At 39.7% G+C, this 23,845-nt stretch overlaps 1 protein-coding gene across 10 annotated transcripts in view; it reads left to right on the top strand.

Moving 5' to 3' along the window:
- The window catches only part of GNB1 (G protein subunit beta 1), a 70,863-nt gene that overhangs the window by 6,993 nt on the left and 40,025 nt on the right, over nt 1-23,845 (top strand). Inside the window, exon 1 of one of the 10 annotated variants that reach the window (XM_081871271.1) lies at nt 11,378-11,411. The exons of the other annotated variants lie outside the window; for them this stretch is intronic. The gene's annotated coding sequence lies outside the window, so the exon portion shown is untranslated. Of the gene's footprint in view, nt 1-11,377; nt 11,412-23,845 lie in introns of those variants that run through there. 10 annotated transcript variants of the gene reach the window in all.

Here is a 23,845-nt window from a genome sequence, read left to right as displayed (position 1 = left end):
TACATACAGTGAAGATACCAGGTAGCCTGACGTCTGGCTGGTTGATAGGGGATCAAATACTTATTTCACTTATTATAATGCACATCAATCTCTGACTTGTCTTCTGGGTTTCTGGGGGGTTTTCCTGTTGTTATTCTGTCTCACAGCTACAATAAACCTACCATTAAAATTATGGACTGGTCATTTCTTCGTCAGAGGGCAAACGGGCAAATTTAGCAGGGGATCAAATACTTTTACTCCTCACTGTATTATGGTGTTGATTCTACAACCTCACATAATGCTGATATAATCCAACTGGTTTCATTAATAATGTCACTACATGAAATCTGTAACTGCTCGTGTTTTTTGTCACTTTTCTCTGTACTAATTAAAGTGTATGACTGAATAAAACATATTTTGCTATTATCTGAGGACTTTCAGTGGAATAATCACACTTCTGCTAAAAATGAATGTAGCTTTTGCTTCCTGTATTTTGCTTCCTGCAATTGGCTCAAGTTTCAGTCCCTGGATTGGATTAAATTCTTACTGTCCGTGGATTTTGGCTTTGCATTAGTGGATTGGTAATTGATATTCTCAATTTTAATATCCAGATGTAGCCATATGGCATTCCGTATTGTTTGAGACTGCCATTAACATGAGCTTGACAGAAGAAAGAAGGGAATGAATAATTTTGTGTAGATGGCAGATTTGGCACCGAAGAAAAATCCTTATTGCTGTCATCTTCTTTCCCCTTGCCCTCAGCAGGCATAATAGGAAGAGGAGAGTTTCTAGGATAATTGGTCATTTTGAAAGTATCAGTCATTGTGAAATGGCTAAAGACTGGTTACTTTTAAACCAAATAGTCAATTATATTTGGAGCCTAGAATGGCAGTCATTGCAAATGCAAGTGACAGGGTCACTTCCCAGAAGGCTTCTAGGCAAAGGCAGAACTAAGATGACGACAAAGGGCAGGAGGAGGGAGGTTTCTGACACTGTAGAATAAGTTCAGGCTCTGATGGTTTATGAAAGGTTTTGTTCAGAAAATGTGCATTGTAAGGTAAAATTTAAAGGCATTGATGATAAAGAGTGGGAAGCTATTCCAGTCATAAGGAGTAGTATGATAAATGCCATGGATGACAAAAGAGAGCTGATACCAGATGAGAATATGTAGAGTGAAGGAGAATGTCAGGGATAAAAGAGGTAGAGAATCTGATAGTGTGTTTGGTTGAGAGGTACTGATTCAATAAGAAGATGGTCTCCTGTCAGCAGTGTTTATTTGTTTATTTATTTAATAAATTAATAAAATTCATATATTGTTTGATTGTAAAAACCAAAAGCAGTTTCCAAACTTTGGATACATTGTTTATTAAATGTTGGAGCAGAATCCTACAGAACCGATGAGAAATAATGCATCTCTTAAATAAATATTAGAGATGTTTCAGAGGAGTTGTGTGTTTAGATGCCTGCATTTTAAAATTTGGCTACTCTGGAAAATGTTTGTATCCATTACTTCCATGTTTTGTTTTGTTTTGCTTTGCTTTGTATTTGTTTTTTAAAATATAGCAGTGGGAGTCATTCATATTGGGACTGAGGGACTGAGGAATAGGAGTTAATCCCACCCACAATTTTTCTGGTTGACACTCCCCCTTGCTCCACTTCCATTTGCCGTGTGGTATACGCTTTGCTGTCTTGGGCAAAAAGCAGTTTTGGGAGGTAGATTTTAGCTAGGAAAATGGAGGGAAGGGTTAAAGCTCCTCTTCCTGCACCATGGTCCAATACAAATTCCTCTCTGCTTGCACAGCTGCATTCACCATTTTTAAAAAATGGGAAGGTCTTAATGTTATTTAGTTGCATCTTTAGTCTGTTTCCACACCAGAGTGTTCTTTGCCATCTTTAAGGCTGACTTAATTTTATTATATCAGGAAGATACGTTATCAAATGCGCAGATGGTGAAGGGGGCACACACACATATTTGCATATACATGCACACTTTATATTTATCACTTGCACAACTATAGCATTTAGAAATTAAGGAAATACTTTGATCTTTCTGAGAACCTTTTGTGTGTTTATCTGTATTTCGTTTCTGTAAGTACTGTTTACCATATGGATTTTACCATAGTTTAACTTTGAAAATATGTGTTATATTTTATCTTCTTTACCTCACTCTCACCTTCCTGCCACATAGCAATAAAAATTGCCAATTGGCACCATCTTTTTAAATTATCTTATAAGTATTTGGGAAAATGGTGTGTATGTAGTGCTGATATATTAATGGGAAAGGGTGTGGGAGGAAATAAATTCACTACAAATTTTCTGCTTCAGTCCTATTGCTTCTTGTTGTATATACTTGCAAGTAAGAAAAATAGGCTAACTTGAGGCAAGTGGAAGAGGTAACCTTTATCAAAGATCACACCCATGAATTGTTATAATTCATATGTAAAACTTCATCTGATACTCATCTCTTACATCTTTAAAAGTGAGTTATGCTGATATGTTCTCTTACAAGTGAGATGCATTAAAAGACTGTTTCATATCTTTTCATCTAAGAACAGGAAGGGATTCTCTATCTTAACAACTCTAAAGCTGTGGTTCATCTAAGTGTGAGTTTTCAGGACTCTTGAAGGCATGATTTACTTCACAGGTTGTAGTTTGGTAGGACCTTGAAAGGGTGGTATATTCATTCTCCACAGCATTAAGATCTAAATGCAAGCTCTTGTTTTTTTAAGAATGTTGATTGATGGTGTTATAAACAAAGTGATCTGTGGCAAAATTTTTCTGATGAGGATATGCCTTAGCCCCACTCTCCTATTATATACAAGCAAGTTGTCACTTTTTAATTCAGTAGTTCAGTTTTTTAGGAATCTTTCTTTTTTGAGGGCAAAGGCATCTCTCAGGTGTAGCTTAAAGTTGGGCAAGAGCTGTTAAGCTGCCTGTCAAGAAGCCAGAGAGTAATACCTTCCAAAATCTAATTTTGTGTTCAGAGTGGTGTTTCTGAATATGTGAGTAGGTTCAACACTTCTGGCTGTTGAAATTGAGGAGTCTTTTGTGGCAAACTTTGATACTCCCTACTTTAAACAATAAAAAGTGTACTGAGCTTTATGTATACCCTAATGAAATAACAGTGTAGTGTATAGGTTTGTTGCTTAGGTTTTCTTATTAAATTAGGAGGACATTAGCGAGAGGTGAAATGTATAAGACTTATTAGGTGACTTAAAACCTGTGTTTTGCCATGACTGCTAATTTGAGTAGAATTGCCAAAATTTATGAAAATCTGCTACATAAGCTTTCCATGATTCTTTCACTATCTTTTTGAAGTATAAAAGATACTTGCATAAGAGAAAGGTCATTTAGAATGTTGACACATAAGGGAATGGTAAGGGATGTGAGCTTTTGTGTAGTAATGACATTTTTCCCCCTGAGAGAAGAATTTTAACTTTGTCTTCTAATTACAAGTTAGCTGCTTCAAAGGCTCATTTAAATGGCCAGAAGTAATTTTCAACGCATTCCTGGAATTACTTGTGTTTTTGTCCCTTTGGATGCCTGTGGGAATGCTAAAATTAACTGATCTTTCTTTTACAGCCCTTCCCCCAAGTACACCTTTCTTCTTATTGTTTGCCATTACAGGAGGCCCACAACGTACACACATTTAACTTGTGTGTATTCAGCTTTATGTGTGTGGGAATTTATTTATTTTTTTAAAAAAATCTTGGAATGGGGGTGGTGTTCCATGAAAAATGACTTTGGCAATTTCACCTGCCAATGAACCCCATGTGTTTTGGCTTTAGGTGCGATTTCCTGAATGCAGCCCCTGTGTCATTTGAGGCCTTACTTTATTGAAAAGTTGGGGGGACTGGGAGGTGATAAATGTAATGTTGTGTTTTAGAAACCTAGGAAGCTGATACATACAGAGTCAAAACGTTAATCCATCTAGCTCAGTATTGTCTACTTTGACTGGCAGTAGTCAAACATCTTTCAGATAGCAGATCCAAATGTTTGCTGCATAGTGTTTTAAATGCAGACTAAGAAGAACTTCATATATATGAGGGATACCAGTAGTGTGAGCTGTTTTTATTTAAGACTTTTAACATAAACCTCAACCTGCAATGGCTCCATTCCAAACACACCTCTTCACAAGTTTCATTATATTAATGATTTGATATAAAATTCTGACCTTATTTTACTGAGCTATTTGCATGTGAATAGAATATTGCAATGGCATATTTTGCTGCATCTCCTTGAGCATAAAAAGCACATGTTTAAAGTTCATGAAAAAGTATACTCTGTCAGGATGGTTAGTGCTCTATAAATACATCTCTTGCCCACCTAGCAGTTCAAAAGCACGTTCAAGTGCAAGTAGTGTTTGTATACTTTTGGACTGGACTCAGTACTATGTTTTGATTTGCTAAGTTGATCTGCAAAATTTTATCAGGTGATAGCTTGTTCTGTGAGAGGGTGACAAGCTCTCTCCCTGTATGCAGCTCTCAAGGTTTTGCAAGTAATGTAATTGGTAAGAATGTGAGCTGAAAATATACCTGTTCATTGATGAGGTGATACTTGACTTCACTAAGTGGCTTCAGTTAAGTAACCATCTGCCTTAGCCCCTCACATCTGTATATTGTTGTTGTTGGCATCCATCAGTCTTGAGAGACAATGGAGTGTGCCTCCAGGGGTGAAGTCTAACTGCAGTGTTAGGTGTACTGAAGTGACCTCCCAAGGGCACAAACCTGGGCAGTATGTATGGAGGTCCCGGGCTGCCCAGGGAACTAGACACCCCCCCCAGCTCAGTCTCACCAAAGGAAAGCAGAACAATATGTTTGGCACCAGCTTGACTGTAGGAGTTGCCAGAAGGAGGTGTACAAGGTGCCATCCAACCGTCTTAGAGATTCCACTCTGGAGAGTAGCCGATGGGTCTCAAACCCTCAGTGAATTACAACTTCCCCTTCATTCAAAGACAGGCTGCAGCAGATTGAGTGGATGAGACCAGTACTGGGTCCAACAGTAAAGAAGGCGGTCCTGCAGGTCCTGTAGAGGAAAGTAAGGGGAAGATGGGGATCATTAGCTTGGGAATGTAGCCCATCTTGGAGGAGGAAATCTCTGATGCTAAATCTCTGCTGCCTTGCAGTACATTTTTTGGGAGAAGAAAAGGCTAAGAAGTAAACCCTAGCATTGGTTGTCAAACTTAATCCGTTCCAGGAGTCAGTTTGACTCCCGGAACAGTTCGAAAACCAAGGCGCTGCTTCTGATTGGCTGCAGGAGCTTCCTGCACTCAATTGGAAGGTGTGTTGGACGTTCGGCTTCCAAAAAACATTTGCAAACTTGAACACCCACTTCCGGGTTTGCGGCGTTCGGGAGTCAAAACGTCCAAGTATCAAGACGTTTGACAACCAAGGTACGACTGTATAATACTGGATTGTTATTAAATACTGATACATTAAAATAATTTTAAGTGTCGGCTCCTTGTTGCAGTTGGGCTCCTTGTTGCAGTTGGGGCTTAGAGGTGAGTCCTGAATCTGGCCAATTGAAGACATTTGTTTTAATGATGGCATGATGAAGAGATACGAATTGATAACTGCTGACCAGAGGTGCTTGATCAAAGATCAGCCATTTGTTTAATGTTTATAGGTAATCATGCAGTCCTAGGTTTTATGTGCAGGTTACTAAGTCCTATGTTTATTATGGCTGGCACATAGCCTGACCAATCAGTATGTTTAAATCTTATCGTTTCTAGCTGGTCCCAGTTGCTTTTGAAAACTTGGTAGGTTGTGTTAACTCCCACCTTTCAACAACAGACTTAGCTGTTACTTTCACAAATCACTTGAACTAATGACAGCAGTTCTGCATGAGGTGGCAATTGGTGTTCTTATTTAAACACTTTTAATTTGGATGCCACTGCCTTGTTTTTAAGTTTTATGAAAAAGTCTAAATCCTAGCACATATTAACCAATATTTTAAGTTTGTTGCTGTCACAACTATATCTTTTCGGAAAGGAGTGTAGTAGCTCTCTAAATTTAATACACACTATTGCTTCAAAGATTTCAGTTTGATCATAAGTTTCATCTTCCCTTGATGTACACAAATTCTCTTAACAAATAAGCAAGTCTACAAATACAGTGTTTGAAATTCGCCAGGCACATTTTGCAACTTACTGTTGGCCACTTGCAACCACTTGAAGATGCCCATGTGCTAGGATGGCATCTGACGTCTCCACCACCTGGAGATGTATGTCTGGAGATCCTTGGATCTTGACTGTTTTCACACACTAGCAACACATCCTGTAGAATTCTATCCATTGTATTTTATCTGCACAATCAGAATGAATTTCAGGAACCAAAATTTGTATTGAAAAATATGACTTTCAAGCCGCCTTGCCCCAAAATGGCAACTAGGCATTCGATTTTGGCGACCGTTTGGTGACTGGTTTAAGGAGCCATTCGGTATCTAGCTTATATATCTGTGTTTCTAACACTGCATACATACTGATGCTTGGTTGAGATCCTACAAGAAAGAAATGGCTGGCAGGGGTGGGAGCCCAAAGGAGCCCAACAGGCTTAAAAGCTATACAGGAATCCAGCAGCTGCAAAACTGCAGTATCAAGGATGGCACCACTGACTCATGAAGATGGGTAGAGTTTGACAAATGCATGGTTCTGTAACCTTGCTTTTGGCAGAAACAATAGGTTTGGTCTATGATGTAGTATCCTGCGGCAAACAGAGTGGAATAGGAATTTTACCTTTCTTAGGTAACTGACAAAATGAAGCATGAGCCATAATTGGTGATTGTCAAACACTAGCTAGAGTGTTTAGTAGGATACAGTTTTATGTTTAATGCAAATGTATTGAAATTAGAAACTCTGTTCACCTTAGGACACAAGTAATTTTACATTAATAACCAAATTGCTCTCTTTCAGTTTTGTAGCTGTCTGAATTGCACTTAACCCAATGTTGTAATCTTGTTTTGAACATTTGCTTCTGAAAGATGCATGGCATCTACTCAGGATTTGTGTAGCCCAAGTGAGTGTGAGCCTGTAATGAGAAGTCAGTCAGTCTCTTGAGCATGGAACTCTTTGAGTTCTGAAAGGCAATAATATCTAGCACTAGGATTTCACCCAGCCTCAAGTAGCTAATGCAGGAGAAAATGCCGTACTAGGCAGTGCATTGCATATCTAGATGCTTTGCAACTTTATCAACCTCCCTGTAGTCAGCAATTCCTTCATATTATACAAGGGGGGGGGCAGGTGGAGAGTAATGATTATCTTGCGGTGGTGTTGCTCTGTCTCCCCTAACTGCAGACATGCAGCCTACGACAGATTACTATCAAGGGAATGCAGCCCTTAACAGTAAAAAGATTCCCTCATCCCTGATAATAAACACTTCTGAAATGATGATTGCATATAATGGTTCTGTCTAGTAGAGAGATCTTTGTGCTAGAAGATGAACCTTTAGTAACAGGGTTTCTTGGAATCGTAGTGAAGATGTAGGTCTAGGAGCATAGTCTGTAATAGGAGCATTTAGCATTGTGCTCTGGATCAAAATTTGAAGGCTGCTTTCTGTTCCAAGAATTCATGGATGCCAGTTAGGGAAGAATTACATATTATGTAGTATATTACAGTGATACAGTCAAAATATAGTTGCCCCAAATGCAGCAGTCAGAAATAAGAGAAGTTACTAGCTTTTCATAGAAGCATCATGAGATTTCTTGTTTGGGGTGACTTGACTAGGCAGATGTTTTTAAACTGTGATTGCCAACCTGGCACCCAGAAATCTCCACGTAGTCACAATTGGACCCATACCAGTAGCAAAACACAACTGACCCCTGGGGAATTTAGAACACTGGTTGCTCCCAACTAGAAATGGGAATAGTGGTACAAGGGTGATAATTGCTGAGCTGGCCTAGAAGATCCATTGCCCCTCCAGCTCCCAGGAATTGGAGAGGCAGCAGGTCTTCGCAACTGAGCACTGGGAAGAAGTTTAGTTTAAATCAGGAAATGGTTGTTTCCATCTCCGTTACTACGGGGTGAGGGAAGAGCCACGTTTTGGGTTGTGTTCAATGTTAGCCCTGCTAAAAGTCGACCTGTTGGAATATTGGTGCATTAATGTATTTCAAGTTGTTAACCAAAGAAGAAATGTCATTAGCCTGGTTACTTGGAAGAGATAAGGAACAGAGAAAAGATACATACAAGCATCTTAAAAACTGCTGTGTTACTTTGGCCTGTATTTAAGTATAAAGTAGGATTCTTAAGTTCTGTGTGAGGATTTCCTTGAGTTTTAAGTAGCTCTGAACCTTTAGAGTAGGTGTGGTGAGCCTGTGACCCTTTATGCTGTTGGACTCTTTAATTTCCATCTGCTTGAGCCAGTTCATAGGAATGACTGTATAGTCCAGCAGCACCTGGAGGGCCACAGGTTCCCCTACCCCTGCCTTAGGAAAGAACCACAATGGTTATCCTTTTATATGGAGAAAGCTATATAGAACACCCCCTCACTTGCACATGTTAAGCATGTTAACCTGTGATTTTGTGGTGCAGACTGTGACTAGAACAGTACGAATCGGTTGGACCAGGATGATATTGTTAGCTCTGCTATGTATGTAAGGAAGCAAGCAGGGTTTTGCACACACTGAGCAGTACTTGGTTCTAATGCAATCACTGTAGACAAATGGATTTTATTGTTATAGATATTTTAAAAAATATTGCTTTTCCAAGCAAAGCCCATAAAAGACACTTACAGCAATAAAAAGTACAAGTATTTTTAAAATCCATTATTAGGAAAACCAAGAATAAGACAGATTCACAAGAATTAAACACTCAGAACTGCAGTAGTGTAACAGTGTACCATCACTCATCTGGTGACTGGGACAAAATGTTACCTGGGGAAAGCCAATCAACTAAAATGTCTGAGACCTTCAGAAAAGCCTGACATGTACCTACACACTATATCTCTACTGGAGGGGGAGATCTAAAGATGTGGTCATGCACCTCAGAGAAGTTGGATGTGGATACACCAAGAATACCTCTGATGCAGATCTCACTGCATGAAAAGGATGGTACAGATGTAGGCAGTCATCTAGTAGTTCATTCCCAAATCATTAGGGCTTTAAGGTTAACACCAGCAGCTCAGTTTCAGCACTGGTATCCAGTGTAGCTGGTATATTACAGTGGACTGCCATACCCATCAGGACTTTAGTAGTGCATTTTGAACCTCCTGAAGTTTCAAGACAGTCATTAACAGTAGTCCCACAGAGTACAATACAGTTGTCTATCTGGACATGTCTGGAGCATGGATCCCTGTCTGTCCTCCCCAGAAGGGGCTGCATTTAACATGCCAGCCAAAAGTGATAAAACCTACTCCTAGCCACTGATGTTACCTGGGCTTCCCCAGTCAGTGCCAAATCCTAGAGCACTCCCAAACTGTAGTACGGTATTTTAGCACATCAAAGTGCAAGTAGATAAATGGGTGGGAAGGTAAATGGCATTTCCGTTCGCTGCTCTGGTTCACCAGAAGCGGCTTAGTCATGCTGGCCACATGACCCGGAAGCTGTACACCGGCTCCCTCGGCCAATAAAGCGAGATAAGCTCCACAACCCCAGAGTCGGCCACGACCGGACCTAATGGTTAGGGGTACCTTTACCTTTACCTATTGATTTAGGTTGAGGAACTTTTATTCCAGCAAAGGGGTGAAAATTCTATTGTGATTCCACAGGCATTGTATCTGGCAAAATATTTTTTCTTTATAATTCTGTTTTATTAGTAACAGTTCCCTGCATAGTCTGTTCAAGTGGACATTAAAAGTTGCAGTTTGGCTGCTTCTTGTGACAGAACTTACTGCAATATATATACCTTTTATGTGAGAATTGTTAAAAACAATTCATTTACTTTATTTGGTTGCACACTGCTAATCATAAAATTTCTGCTTTGGTATAGTTTTATTTAGGTTATATTTTGAGTCTGACCAATCAGATTTTGTGGGTTTCAAATAATTTTAGGGAGTGTCGGTTCTTGTTCATTTAGGAGCCCTTTTATATTCTGCTTGTTATTTTATTAATATATCATGTAATTACATTTAAATCTTTTCATAGTAAAACTTTACCATAAATGCATCATTTTATAGTTTTAATATACATTTATGAGAACACACTATATTTTCTTATATTTCATGTTATTAGCCCTTATTCTATGTATGCTGTACATTGGACTTGAAGAAGGAATTTTCTGAACTGCATTACACTTATAATAAGCTACATTTCTTGCACTTGGAGGCCCCCGCCCCTTATCTTGCCTTTCAGCGGTGCAATCCTAATTTTGTGGTGGCTTTACTGCACTACTAAATCATTCAGTCATTCCTAATCAAAATACTGATTCACCTAGAAACCTTTCAACTATATATATATGAATGAACACAAAAACGCTTTAACTTTTTCAGAGCGCAATAAGCCAATGATTTTTAAACATCATTTCCTAGGTGATTAGAGCCATCTTAAGAGAGAGTGTGTGTGTATAAAATACACAAAGGCTTTCTGCATCACAGGAAAGCAAGCAGTTGGAAATGCCTGCTCTAAACAGGAAGTGACTTACACAGTTTGCCAGATGTGAGACGACAAGCTGCAAAGTCTTTGTTACTTTTATAATTTGTGTTTTGGTTGAAAGGAGGGGAGGCGAACTTCTCTAACTTTTTGAATATTGCATTTTTACATGGGCAGCTGTATTTGTCACATCATTTTTGCCCCGTAAAGATACCTCTCGTTCATTTGAGAACATTGCCAGTTGGTGTAGGCAACATATAGCTATATGGAACAATGGTCTCTAACCCTTTATAAGACATATTCATGTAAACAGCTAGGAATTTATGTGAACTATGCCATCCCAGTTGCTCAGGATGGGTAATGAAAGCAGCACCCCAACAGAATGAATCAGAAGAAGAAAAATCCTTTACCTTTCCTATTCAAACAGTCTTTGCCATCTCAATATCCCCCAACCATTGTATCACTACAGACCTATCTCTGGCATGAAAGGATGTAGAAAGTCCCAAAGAAATCAAAGGAATATTGCTTCCATGTCATGACACCCTTTTCAACTGCAGCCAGCATCAATTCTGATGATGACTGGAAATTAATCTTCAACCATAAGAACAAAGTCAATTGTACAGAGTTTACAGAGGCGTATGTGAAAGAAATGCAATGGGTTGTATTTATTGTAAGTCCTACTCAAAGTAGATAATTGAAGTTAATAGACATGACTAGCTAAGGCACATAAATTTTGATGGATCTACTCTTTGGTATAATTTTGTTGGATACAAAACAATACCCCCCCCCCAAAAAAGTTGCATTTGAATTCCTAATGTTGTTAATGGCTGACTGATCTATTGCAATATATGTTTGACAGGAAGAACTTTCTGACAATAAGAGCTCTTCGATAGTAGAACAGACTCCCTCAGGAGGTAATGGACTCTCTTTCTTGGAGGTTAAGTAGAGGTTGGGTGGCAATCTGTCTTGGATGCTTTAGTTGAGATTCCTGCATTGCAGGGGATGGATTTGATGACCCCAGGGGTTCCTTCCAACCCCAAAGACCAGTCCAAACATAATAGCATTGGCCTGTTGATAAATTGAACTAATTAGTTAGTTGACACTTTCCATTTACAGCTGTACCTTGGTTCTCAAACGCCTTGGTTCCCAAACGCCGAAATCCCGGAGGTAAGTGTTCCGGTTTTCAAACATTTTTCGGAAGCCAAACATCCGATGTGGCTGTCGGCTATTGGTGTTTTAGGGGTTGTTTTTAAAAGTCTGGAACGGATTAATCTGTTTTGCATTACTTTTCCTGGGAAAGCGCGCCTTGGTTTTGGAATGCTTTGGTTTTGGAATGGACTTCTGGAACAGATTAAGTCTGAGAACCAAGGTACCACTGTATTTCAAGGGAAATGCATTTTTCCACTTCTTTCTCAAGCCTACTCGTCTCATACACAATTAAAGTGGCAGTGGCTATGTTCGCACATAATGCTAAACCATGTTTAGTGCTCTGTGGCTAAGCCTCCATGAGCCTGAGTGAAGTGTCAGGCTGACTGATACCTTCTCCTCCTGATTGGCTGGGACTGAGAAGAATTCTGGCAAGTGTAATTGCATTTGAAGGTGTTGACTGGCCATCCTTGTTTTTAACAAGAGCGCTTGCTGAATCTTCAAACCATGGCTTTATAAAGCTATGCTGGATTTTGCTTTTTTAAAATTTGTAATCTCAAATGGTGTTGGAAAACTGAATAATTTTTCCTTGCACAATCACTGAGAACACTTACATAAAATGTTCAGAGTTATCAATCATTTTCTTAATGGGTGTAGCAGGAATTACAAGTGGACTCGTCACATTATCAAAGTGAGATGATGTTGCATGAAGAGACCCCTGCTAGTTTCCAGTTACAGATGCTTGTCATATTCAGATTGATTAGGCATTGTTCCAAATTGTATACTGTGGGCTGTGTATGTCGCTCTGTGCTAAGAAAAGTTAGTTTGGCTTTTTATTGTCCCTTGGACAAATAAATTTTGTGGGTTAACTTCCCCAGTGGCTAAAGACATGTTTCCTACTGGAGATCTAAGCTTAACTTAGCATTGATTTTTCATTGTCATAAAATGGTTAGCATGACTACAGCATTCATAAACATTATTAATTTCATTAAGGTAATCAAAAATAGATAACAAAAATAGGATTGACAACATTTTGTCCAGTAATTTTAACCACTATCCCCACCATAAATGAATATATGTGCCTCTCCGTTTTCATCTTCTCCAGGAGTATAATATTTCTGGAGTAAGTAAAAGAAAGAAAGCTGGCTAACCATGGTTGTTGTAACTAAGACCATCAATTCATGCACAATGCTAATTTAAGATTCTTTGAAAGTGAAACTAAACTTGGCAGAAGTTCTGCCCATGTGAGCTCAGCTCCACTTTGATTAGAATCAAGGAGGCTCCTCTATGTAATGCTAAACTGTGGTTTAGTTAACATGCTAATTGGGATAGTATACTAGCCTAATCTCTTAAAATGTCAGGTTAATTATTATGTATCTATAATGCAAGCTGCCCTTACAGGATTCAAAGCAAGTTAAAGTATGCCACCTCTTAACATGCTGTAATAGCCTCTATTAAGTTAAATAGAGGTTCCTCACATAAGACAGCTGGTAAATAAACATGTCAAAATTTTCAGGCACAGCAGCTGTATGAAAGATCTCCCCTCTACAGTTTAACTGTTGCCTCAAATTGTGTCCTTTGTTCCTGTGTTCTTTTGTGTTTGCATGTTCTGCATAGGGATGGTGGATAAATTAGTTCAGTCTGCATTTTAAAGTGAACTGACCTCATTCATCAACCCTGGGTTTATATGTATTGGAAATAATTTATAAGTTGGATTGTTAACTTCCCTGAACGTTTTGCAATGCTCCTTTGATTTTTAAATATGTACTGTGGGGGCATACAAAAATACATTTTTGTGCAGGAAATTATAGCCTCAAAACTGAGCTCAATATACCTTAAAATGACAACCTCAGTTTAAAAGTCAGCTTTAAACTCTTCGTGCCCAGCTCTCACTTCCAAATCTCACCCCCCTCTCCATATCTACTGTGGTTGTATATAGAACATAGAATGTTTCAAGACAGTCGTCTAAACGTGGCAGTACACAATTTTCTGCACTCTGGTAATCCCAGGGAAGAGGGGATAATTATAATCCAGGTGTTATTTATGTTCTGATGCGAGTGGCCCATCTAGTCTAGCATCCTGTTCTCCCAGTGGCTGAGCAGATGCTTATGGGAAGTCCAAAAGCAGGACCTCAGCACAGCAGTGCTTTACCCACCTGTGATTCTCAGCAATTGATATTCAGAGACAAACTGCCTCATGCTGTGCAGAGTAAAACCTGTAGCGACTAGCAACCATTGATGGCCTTCCATGAATTTGTCTAATCCTCTGTTAAAGCCATCCAAGCTGGAGGCCTTCACTGCCTCTATTTAAAGAGCATTCACGACAGCCTACCCCTTTTCCTGTTCAAACTGTTTCTTTTTTCAAAATTACAAAACATACCCATTATCCCCTGTCACTCCCTTCCCCCAACATTATATCATAATATAGCCAGAAACATATAATTGATGAAACTATAATTAGGCTACAGTACTTATGAAGATCTGGACTATTTTACACTTATTAGTGGGCTGCAGTTCATTGTTGCAATGAAAATGCTCCTTCTGAAGGCATTGAGTGCACATCATTTTGTCCTTGTGGGTGGAGAGCACATGTTTTCCAGTAGCAGCAATTTCCTAGATCGAATCTTGATCCATTGTGAGCACAACCGTTTGTAGGTTAGCATTTATAAACCTTAAAACAGCCCAAAATCTTATGCTGGATGCTTGGTACTACTCCCTCTGGAATAGAGCTATAATGGAAAAAATTGTGCGCAGTTTGAGATTTTGACAAGACTAAAACCTCCAGACACTTTTTATGTGATTTGGCATTATTTTATAACATACAGCAGAACCCTCATTTTCAAGACAACCTTTGTCACAAACCTGGCAAATATGGAACTATACTTGATAATCTGATAACGAAAGTATTTACTTGGACTTTATTGTTTTAATCCATGTGCAACTGTACTCATTATATGTGCCTATTTTACAGGTTTTTTTATCTTTTAATTTTCACCTGTTATAATTGTTCTCTGTGTTTTATATACATTATAAAATGATGTATTATAAAATTATAAATTTTATAATACATTACATTATAATACAAATTACATTATAAAATGAAATTTAAAAAATACAAAAACTATGTTTATAAACCTTAACCGACATAATCATTAATAGAAATGCTTCTTTTAAGTGTGCCTTAAGGAAACAGCAAAGTGAAATGACTGTGTGGATGTTTAATCCTGAAACATGCAGAGTAGAGAGCAAGAGCTTGATAATTAGTGTCATATGTGTGTGACATTGGGCTGGATCACATGTTACTTTAATCCACAGTTAAGCTTAACTATGGGTGCATGGAGTACAGTGGTAACAGCTTTGCTCCTCTTGGTCCTGCCATGAGCTAAGCTATGGTTTGGCCCAGTGTTTGAAATGCACCAGGTGCATTTTGCTACTGACGTGGGTCCGGTTGCGACCACATGGAGATCTCTGGATGCCAGGTTGGTGACTGACATCTCCATCTGGCTGGCCCCATCACCTTTCTTAAACAGGTAAGCAAAAGAGCTTATTTATTGCATTTATACCCCACCTTTTCCATCAAGGAGTACATAGTTCAACCCCCTCCTTAACAACAACCTTATGAGGTAGTTTAAAAGGCTGTGACTGGCCCAAGGCTACCCAGTGAGCTTCATGACTGAGTGGGGATTTGAACCCTGATCTCTCCCAGGTCCCAAGTCTGACACTAACCACTAAAGCACACTGGCTTCCTAGAGTACTTTTGCTGTGGGGCAGCTATATAAATAAAGTAGGTAAATAAATATGGGGAAAGCAAAAATGTCACTTAGAGAAGAATCTGAATTATTTTCTTGAAGCTTGAATTTGTTTTATGCTGGATTGTTTTATTTGTTGTTTTAATGTATTCTAACCTTTAAGTTTTTTTCTTTAAATTATAAAGTGGTATAAAAATGAAATTAACAACGACAGCAACAAACACGGGCGGCGGCGGCACCTAGACATTCTGTTGTGTCGATCGTGACCCAGATTTAAGGAGTCATTGGTCAATTAGCTTATATTTCTGAGTTTCTAACACTGGTTTGGCTTAGTGTTACATCCGAACCAGGATTCGTGGTTTGGCTTCCTAAAACCGCAAGCAGTAAGAAAAGAACAAACCTTGATTCTAGATTGTGGTTTGTTTGGATAGAGAAAAAACAAACATGGCGTAGTAGTTCCTAGCGCACATCTACCAGCATGTTGTATATTTACCTTCAAGCCATAGTGAAGCTAACTGGTTTAAAGTGATGTGTAAACCAGGCCATTTTGTTGTCCTGCAGAGCTGCTAAAAATAGATAATTGTATGTTTTGTGCCTGCACATGCAGTGCTAGGACTCTATCTGGTACAGAATTCATATTCCCGAGAATCTGCTTCGATTAGAAAAACACAGACTTCTCTCTCTTTTCAGCCATTAGTCGGGAAACTTGAATACCAAAGGGACAAGTCTAAAGTTGGAATAGCTCCATTTCCTTTGTCATCATCCTAGTTCCTTCTTCTCCATTCCATTTTCATTGCACGTGTTTCACCCTTGCCCTGTAATAAGCTTTTCCTGGCCAATATAATTGAAATTCTGAGATTTTTTTATTTTAAATATGCTGTTTCCTGCATGACATGAATCTTTTAGGGTAGGATGGAGATTGGTAAATTATTTAGTTGAATGTCGTGTATATGTTTATATAATTTGGGATTCACAGATTTGGTTTCTTTAGTATGAAATGCATTTATCTGGGGGAGAGGAAACAGCATACTTAGCCTTAACCATAAAGATCTCGATGTAGCACAGGTTTTTTGTGGTTATAGTGAGGTTCCCCCTGTTGTGTCTTTCCAAATGTAAGATCCTGAGCAGAAACACAGAACCTCTGCCCTGAGAGTGGGAAGGAAGCCTTTTTCACTAGCTTTTCAGTAAGGATACTATAGAAACCAAATCTACTTGCACTGTCTTGCTTTTCTTCTCTATCCTTCCATGCATGTTTTTCCAAACACAGAAAATGTGGCATGAGTGCTTCACTCAGGAAGCACTTGGTGCTTCTTCTACTCCCTCCCTCCAACTTCAGAGCTTAGAAGGTAAAGTTGGAGGGAGCTACCCAACCTTACCCCCTTTGGGCTAATTGTCACCAGAGCACTTTGCCATATTTCTCCCTCTGGCTGTGACTCTGACACTGATGAGATGAGGCAGCGGCCAGACACCTTCGTGCTCCACCATGTTTCCTAGCTCTGAAATACTTCAGCGTGTACAGGCAGCTTCCAGCCTCCGCATCTTCTCTCTGCCAGAAGCACAGAGAGGATGGCTAGGGCTATGCACAAGGTGGCATCGTCTTTACAGCCTTGCATCTATGGTTTAAACCAGGCATGTCCAAAGTCCGCTTCGGGGCAGGAAGAGTGAAACCCATTGTGTAGCTTTCTGTGGTTGTTGTTTTTTATACAAGGCTGTATTCTGAGGCAGACTTGGAGTGTGCTTTTCTTTCTCCCAGGAAATAGAGAGAGACTTATCTTAACACATCTTTTTATTGTCTGATCTTGAGATGTATGTGGGCAGATGCTTAAACACCACAGGTGACCAGGCAAATGGCTATTTGCAAGTCAAGTTTACTTGCTGTAAGTGTGTGTGCTCTGGTCCATGTGGTCATGAAGAGTCCTAAACGACTAAACAACAACAACTTTGCTTTTTCCCAAGGCTTTGATAGAATGTGATGATGTTGTTTTGATCTTAGTGTGCTGCCAAAGCTGTTAAGCTGAGAGTGGGTTGGTTGTTTTGTGGTGTGTGTTTATGGATTGCATGTGCTTTTGTGTGAATTTGTTGATACGATAACGTATTTTTATGTATTTTTAATGGTTTGTAGCAAACTAAGCAGAGTAGACTCATTGAAAAAAATGACCGTTAGTCATGTGCATCAATTTCAGTGTGTCTTGTCTGGGTATACATTAGATAACAAGCCTGTGTTTTAAAATATGTAGGAAGTGATTTGGAGACCTTGCATAACAAGCAACTAATAAGTCATCACTACTACTGCTACTATTAAATTAAATCTTGTCCTTACAGCAGCTGTGAATTCAATCCTTATAACAAACCTGTGAAAGAAGCCTTTATTTTAGTCTTTCTGAGTGGCCACCTGACTAGCACCACTAAGCCTCTTGTCTCTTGTCAGCCTTGCCTCTCTTCTCTTCTTTAGGAGGAAATTTAGATTGCAAAGGGCCTGTGGTGTTTTGCTTATAGTATTTTGTAAATTTCACAGGGTCAAGTGCCTGAGGCAAAGGGGCAGGATTGGAATTTTTACCTTTTTCTAAGGATATATTGTTTCTTTTCAAGAGTTCTACAAGGGCAGGCATAGAATGTGGTCTTCCAGCAGACTGATGGTTGCTTTCAAGAGGGCCCATCTAGTGCCTGCTGATCACTGGGATCTCTGTTGTCAAATTCTGGGTCAGATGCAGCTTGGTGTGCTCCATGTAGTCACTTAATACTTTCTTAAGGAAGAATGTGTACTTGGGATTGTTAAATGCAGGTCAGTTCTGCTTTAACTGTTGAGATCCTCCTGAATGTGTTTTTTGTTTTGAAAATTTAACATAGACATTTTTTATTTAAAAAAACAGGCTATGCAAGACAGAAGTCGGCCTGTCCTTGCACTAAGTAATTTTTTCTAGCATATTTTCTTGTTTCCCTATGCATTATATACTTGATATTACGTGTCTGAGCTCAAGATGTTGATAACTGTTGTTTGCTTTCTAAAAGCTATAGTTGTAATCCCTTTCTGAAAATTTGTTTAGAAATGCAAAGAAAATCTGAACTGCATCATGTGCTGGTTTCTGTGAGTTAACAAACAGAACTTGGATGTGGTCTGAATTTGTGTGCAGCTTTAGGGTGTGGCTTCCTTTCTGTTCGGATTCCTTTCCAGCTTTCATTACTAATCACGAGCATTTCTCTTTATTTCATGCAGGCTTCCTTCCTCTTGCTCTTAAAAAAAGCTGATTACCCTGCAACAGTGTTTGCGGGTGGGGGGGGAGGGAATTTTTTGCAACAATAAATGGGCTAGTGAAGGCTTGAAGTTTGTGTTAATCAAATGCTTAGTCATCTCTTTGTGTTCAAAATAATACTATTTCATCCCTCTTCTCTGCTTTCTCTTCTCTCTCCCACCCAATTCTCTGCTTGCCAATCTAGGTGTAATGTTGCTATGCTGTATACTAGCCAGTAAAATTATTTGTATATCATAAACAAGCTAAATATGAGACAGGTGCAACAGTTGACAGACCACAATTTTATAGAAATTGTATGGTAATAACAGCAACAGTTAAATCTCTTTCTTTAGAAAAATACTAAAAGTTGATGTGCTGTAGTTCCTATCAACTAGGAGGTCCCAAATTCAGATTTCACCCCAGCTGTAAACTGACTATGTGGCTTAAAACAAGTTGCTGTCTCTCAGCCCCTCTCCACCAACATATTAGGTGATAATATTGGCCTCCCTTATAGGATTACTAAGCTAATATGTGTAGCCTTTTAAACACTGTCAATGTACTGTCTAAATGGCTTCATTCAGAGAGAGAACTATTACTTCAGACTAGCCACCATTCAAATTCTAGCTTCTGTACACTTGGCTTAACAGTGTTAACCCACAGCCTTGACTAAAGATCTCAGGCAAATTCTATCATGGTTTTACTGCCCTTCCCCAGTACATCTCACCCCACTGAAATGTCTCTGTCTATTCTTATCCAATTATACTCCCTAAAAGGCCTTCTTTCTTGCTGACCTTCCATTAACATTAAAAACTGATCATTTTGGCATTTTACATGTTAAATAATGTGTGTTTTATGAAGACAGTTACCTAGGAGGACTTATTAAGACAGATTTTACTGCTACCTGGTGAAGGGGAATTATTGATAATAATAATAAATTTTATTTTATTTATAACCCACCCACCATCTGGGCAGCTTACAGCAAAATATAAAAACATAATAAAATGTCAAACATTTAAAACTTCCCGATACAGGGCTGCCTTCAGATACCTTCTAAAAGGAATCCACCTTGATTTCCCTATCTAGATGGGAAAGCAGAATATAAATACGGCATTAAAAACTTGACCTCTGTAAAAGAGAGAAAAGTTAAAAGCAGAATACCTAGTTAGAACTGAAAGCTTGTACATCACCTGCATAAAGTGTTTTGACTTGTTTTTAACTTATTTTTCTCTCTGTCAGTGGTAAACAGGACTCAGGCATTCTGATTTAATTGGTAATTTTGCTCGCAGGAGGGTTGTATGTTGTTGACAAGGGAAGCTCCTGAGACTTGAGTCATTAAGAGAACTTCGTACTCAAGAAAATATTTTTAATGTATATTTAACATTTGTCCTTTATCCTTACGTATTGTATTCCTATAACTGTACCTTATGCAAGAATGTTTGGGAAAGTGGTAAAATTGGGTCTGAAATTTTGGGCAAAGCCAGCATGTAAGTCACTTGAAACCAGTTGTGTTTTGTGCAGCTGGTACTTCTTCCCAGCCTGTGCAGCTGGGGAGTTCCCTAAGGGACAATCCTTGGTGCAGCATGATCTCAACAGAGGCAGGGCTTGTTGCAGTCCCCAGCTGCCTTCCTACAGCATTTATGCAACAGGTTGCAGTGTGTCTGTAGCAACTATCACCTTATATGGGTGAAGCATCAACACTGATTGCGTGACCAAATGTAATGTCATGTGAATACTGAGTTGAATATTTGAGAACTTTTGCTTCTAAATCATATTCTTACACTCCACCTGAGTGAGTTCATCTAACTTTGAGGTTTGCATAATATGCATTGGATCTGCCGGCAACTTACTATGAGTGAGAAAGCAAGGTAGACTATTTAAGTTCCTACCCACAACTTACAACAGAGTTACCTAACATTTTCTTAAGGCTCAAAATCCACACGTTTTCAGGCAGTGTTACTAACAATACTTACTCCTTTCTGTTTGCCAAATTGAAGAAGAATCATTTATACCGCCCATTCCTTGCACAGGTTTAATGCCTTTGCTGTGCAATCTTCTTTGCTCATCTCTTCTCCCCTGTATCCCAAATATATCAAGAGATCTTAACTTTTCATGGGTAAGAACTATACCTTCTGAGCAGGTGTAATGAGTTTTTCTACCAGTGATGGGCTGGGAGAAAGAACATTTGTCCAAGTAACAACACCATCACCAGTTAGCTCAGTTGGTTAGAGCATGGTGCAGATAATGCCAAGGTTGCATCGCCTGTTTGATCCCTATATGGGCCACCTGCATATTCCTGCGTTGCAGGGGGTTGGACCAGATGGGCCTCAGAGGATTCCCTTCCAACTCTACAATTCCGTTATTCTATGTACTAACATTGGCACCATGAGACATTCAAACAGCCTTCTAATTACATTCAGTTTTTTGTGCAATGAACTTTACGACTAGCTTTAATATTCAGTGTTCCTCAGTTCAACATGCTTTCTGTTCAGCAGTTGTAAAATTGCACTGTACACACACTTGGGGTTCCCATTAACTGTCCTCTTTCAAAATGGCTGCTGTTCCTCACTGGTCTCAGTGAAATAATAAAACTATCTTAATGTGGCAATTTAGACTGGTGGCAGTTTAACTCATGTTCACAGTACAGTGGTACCTCTGGATGCGAATGGGATCCGTTCCGGAGCCCCGTTCGCATCCAGAAGCGAACGCAACCACACCCGCATTTCGCGATTCGCCGCTTCCACGCATGTGTGTGACGTCATTTTGACCATCTGCGCATGCGAGAGCGGCAAAACCCAGAAGTATCGCACTCAATTACTTCTAGGTCACCACAGTGCGCAACCCGAAAATACTTATCCCGAAGCTACTTCAACCCAAGGTATGACTGTATGCTTATGTGACACATCACAGGTGTGTGTTCCAGTGCAGCATGCATTGACAAACATATCTGCTTAAGTGGCTTTTTCAGGTACTGTTTTGATATGTCATATCTCTTTTTGATACAGTGGTACCTCGGGTTAAGTACTTAATTCATTCCAGAGGTCCATTCTTAACCTGAAACTGTTCTTAACCTGAAGCACCACTTTAGCTAATGGGGCCTCCTGCTGCCGCTGCACCACCGGAGCACAATTTCTGTTCTCATCCTGAAGCAAAGTACTTAACCCGAGGTACTATTTCTGGGTTAGCGGAGTCTGTAACCTGAAGCGTATGTAACTCGAGGTACCACTGTATTCTGAAAAGTGCAGAAAAGCACAGGCCTGTCTGCGTTTTTTACACTGTGACATGTGGGTGCGGGGGGTTAGCAAGACTGGATATATTTTATCTAGCTGTCTGTTTCTAGTTTCAAGTGAAGAGTGGCACATACTGTGTGGAATGCTTGACACAGGGACAAGTACTTCATCCAACGTTGGTTTAGGTAACTGAGTTGCACTCATGCTGTGTACAAAATCTTGAAATTAAAGTATTAGCGATCTGCTTGTTGGCTTGTCTTTCTAGATCCGTAGTTTCTATTTTTAACATAATAGATAATATAACAGAAGGCAAATATTTTATGTAGAGAGTGGTGCTTGGCCAGACTAACCTTTGCCTTATCTGCTTTCTGTCTGCAGCAATAGCTGTAACTACAGAAGGCACTGTGCAGTTTTCTGTGCTTTCTTAATGGGTGCAGAGCTGCTATGTATTCTTCTCTTCTCCAAAATGACACAACCTTTCAAGCTCACATCTTTCTGTGAAGGCATGTACAGCAAGCTGCCTTTAAATGTACATTCTCTCACTTGCCAAAAGGGGGTTCACTTAACTAAGGGATCGGCAAGGATTACCAGCCATGGGCTGGATAACTCCCATGGAGATTGTTCGTGGGCCGGAGTGGCGCAGCATGATGCCGGAAATCGCATCTGCACACACACAGATACCGGAAATCGTATCTGCGCATGCCCAGATGCCGAAAATAGTGCCTGCGCAGAAGCAATTTTCGGCGTCTGGACATGTCCAGACGTGATTTCCGGTATCTGCGCGTGTGCAGATGCGATTTCCGGTGCCGCTTGTCGAGTTGCTGCACTGGTTTAGCACAGCACGTGGGGGACTCGCCGAACGGGTGGCTTGGTTCAGGGGCAGCTCGTGGGTCAGTAAAACGGTCTTCGTGGGCCACATCCGGCCCATGGGCCGCACGTTGCTGACCCCTGACTCAACCCGTGAGAGGCTGAAAAGGAAGCCTGCTTCATGTACCCAGTATAGGGAGTGCTGTGCAAGCCCAAATGTTCATCTAGATCAGTAGTTTGGACTATTTCTCCTTCATTTTCAAGCTGCTCTTACTCGCCTTGGGTTGCTGGCTTCACCATTACAACTTTGAGCCATCCTTCCCTAAGATATTAGCCAATGATAGCCAGAGGGAAACCCATCTTCCCGGTGACAATAGACAATCATTGCCAAGGCTATCTTTGTTACCAGTATTTTTTAAAACTGCAACTCATTGCAGTAGTCTAGTTCACAGAACACACAAAGTGAACAAGGGCTTACTGGCAGCCACTTTGCTCCCTGGTCCTTTTGCTGCAGTGACCAAAGTCAGAATTTGGTTTAGCGTGCTGTTTAAAACCAGACTCCTAGTTAAGCTCTTTTCTCACTATCCATGTTATAGCCAAGAATCAACTTTGGCTATAGGTCACGGTTAGTGAAATGAGAGCTTAACCACAGCATGCTAGCCCAAACCTGGCTTAGCTCAGTGTGGTGCAGAAGTGAAAAAGATGATGGGGGAGGAGCAAAATTATGTTAAGTTCCTCTCTGGGAGCTTGCATGTTTGCACAATCTGAGGGAGGCATAGTTTAGCTTAACTGTGGCATTCAAATTTGGTCACTGTGGAGGATGACTGGTGTTTTGCAAGTTTTATTACCTCTAACTAGCTTAGATAAGATAAATGAATAAAATCTTTTTCAACTGGATTTTGCTTGCAAGTGAAATCTGAATCAAAATTGGGCATTTGGAGTTCTCGCCTACATGTTAATACCCATGGTGCCCTTCTAACTTGCAGCTGCTTCATCAAATCGCTCGTGTTGGAACACTTGGCACAAACTAGTAATTTGGAGAACTGGAATGTGCGCAGCAGGGCCTTTCAACATGATCAGAAAAAGCAAAGGAATTAAAAAGTACTTCTTTGTTCAAAGACAACCATTCTGTAGGTTGAAAAAAAATCCCCATAGTTCTATAATAACTCTTCAGAAAATGCCTTCGTTTT

Source organism: Podarcis erhardii (assembly GCF_964252035.2).
Source record: "Podarcis erhardii genome assembly, chromosome: 7".
Lineage (NCBI taxonomy): Eukaryota > Metazoa > Chordata > Lepidosauria > Squamata > Lacertidae > Podarcis > Podarcis erhardii.
This window is presented reverse-complemented; position numbering and strand designations above follow the sequence as displayed.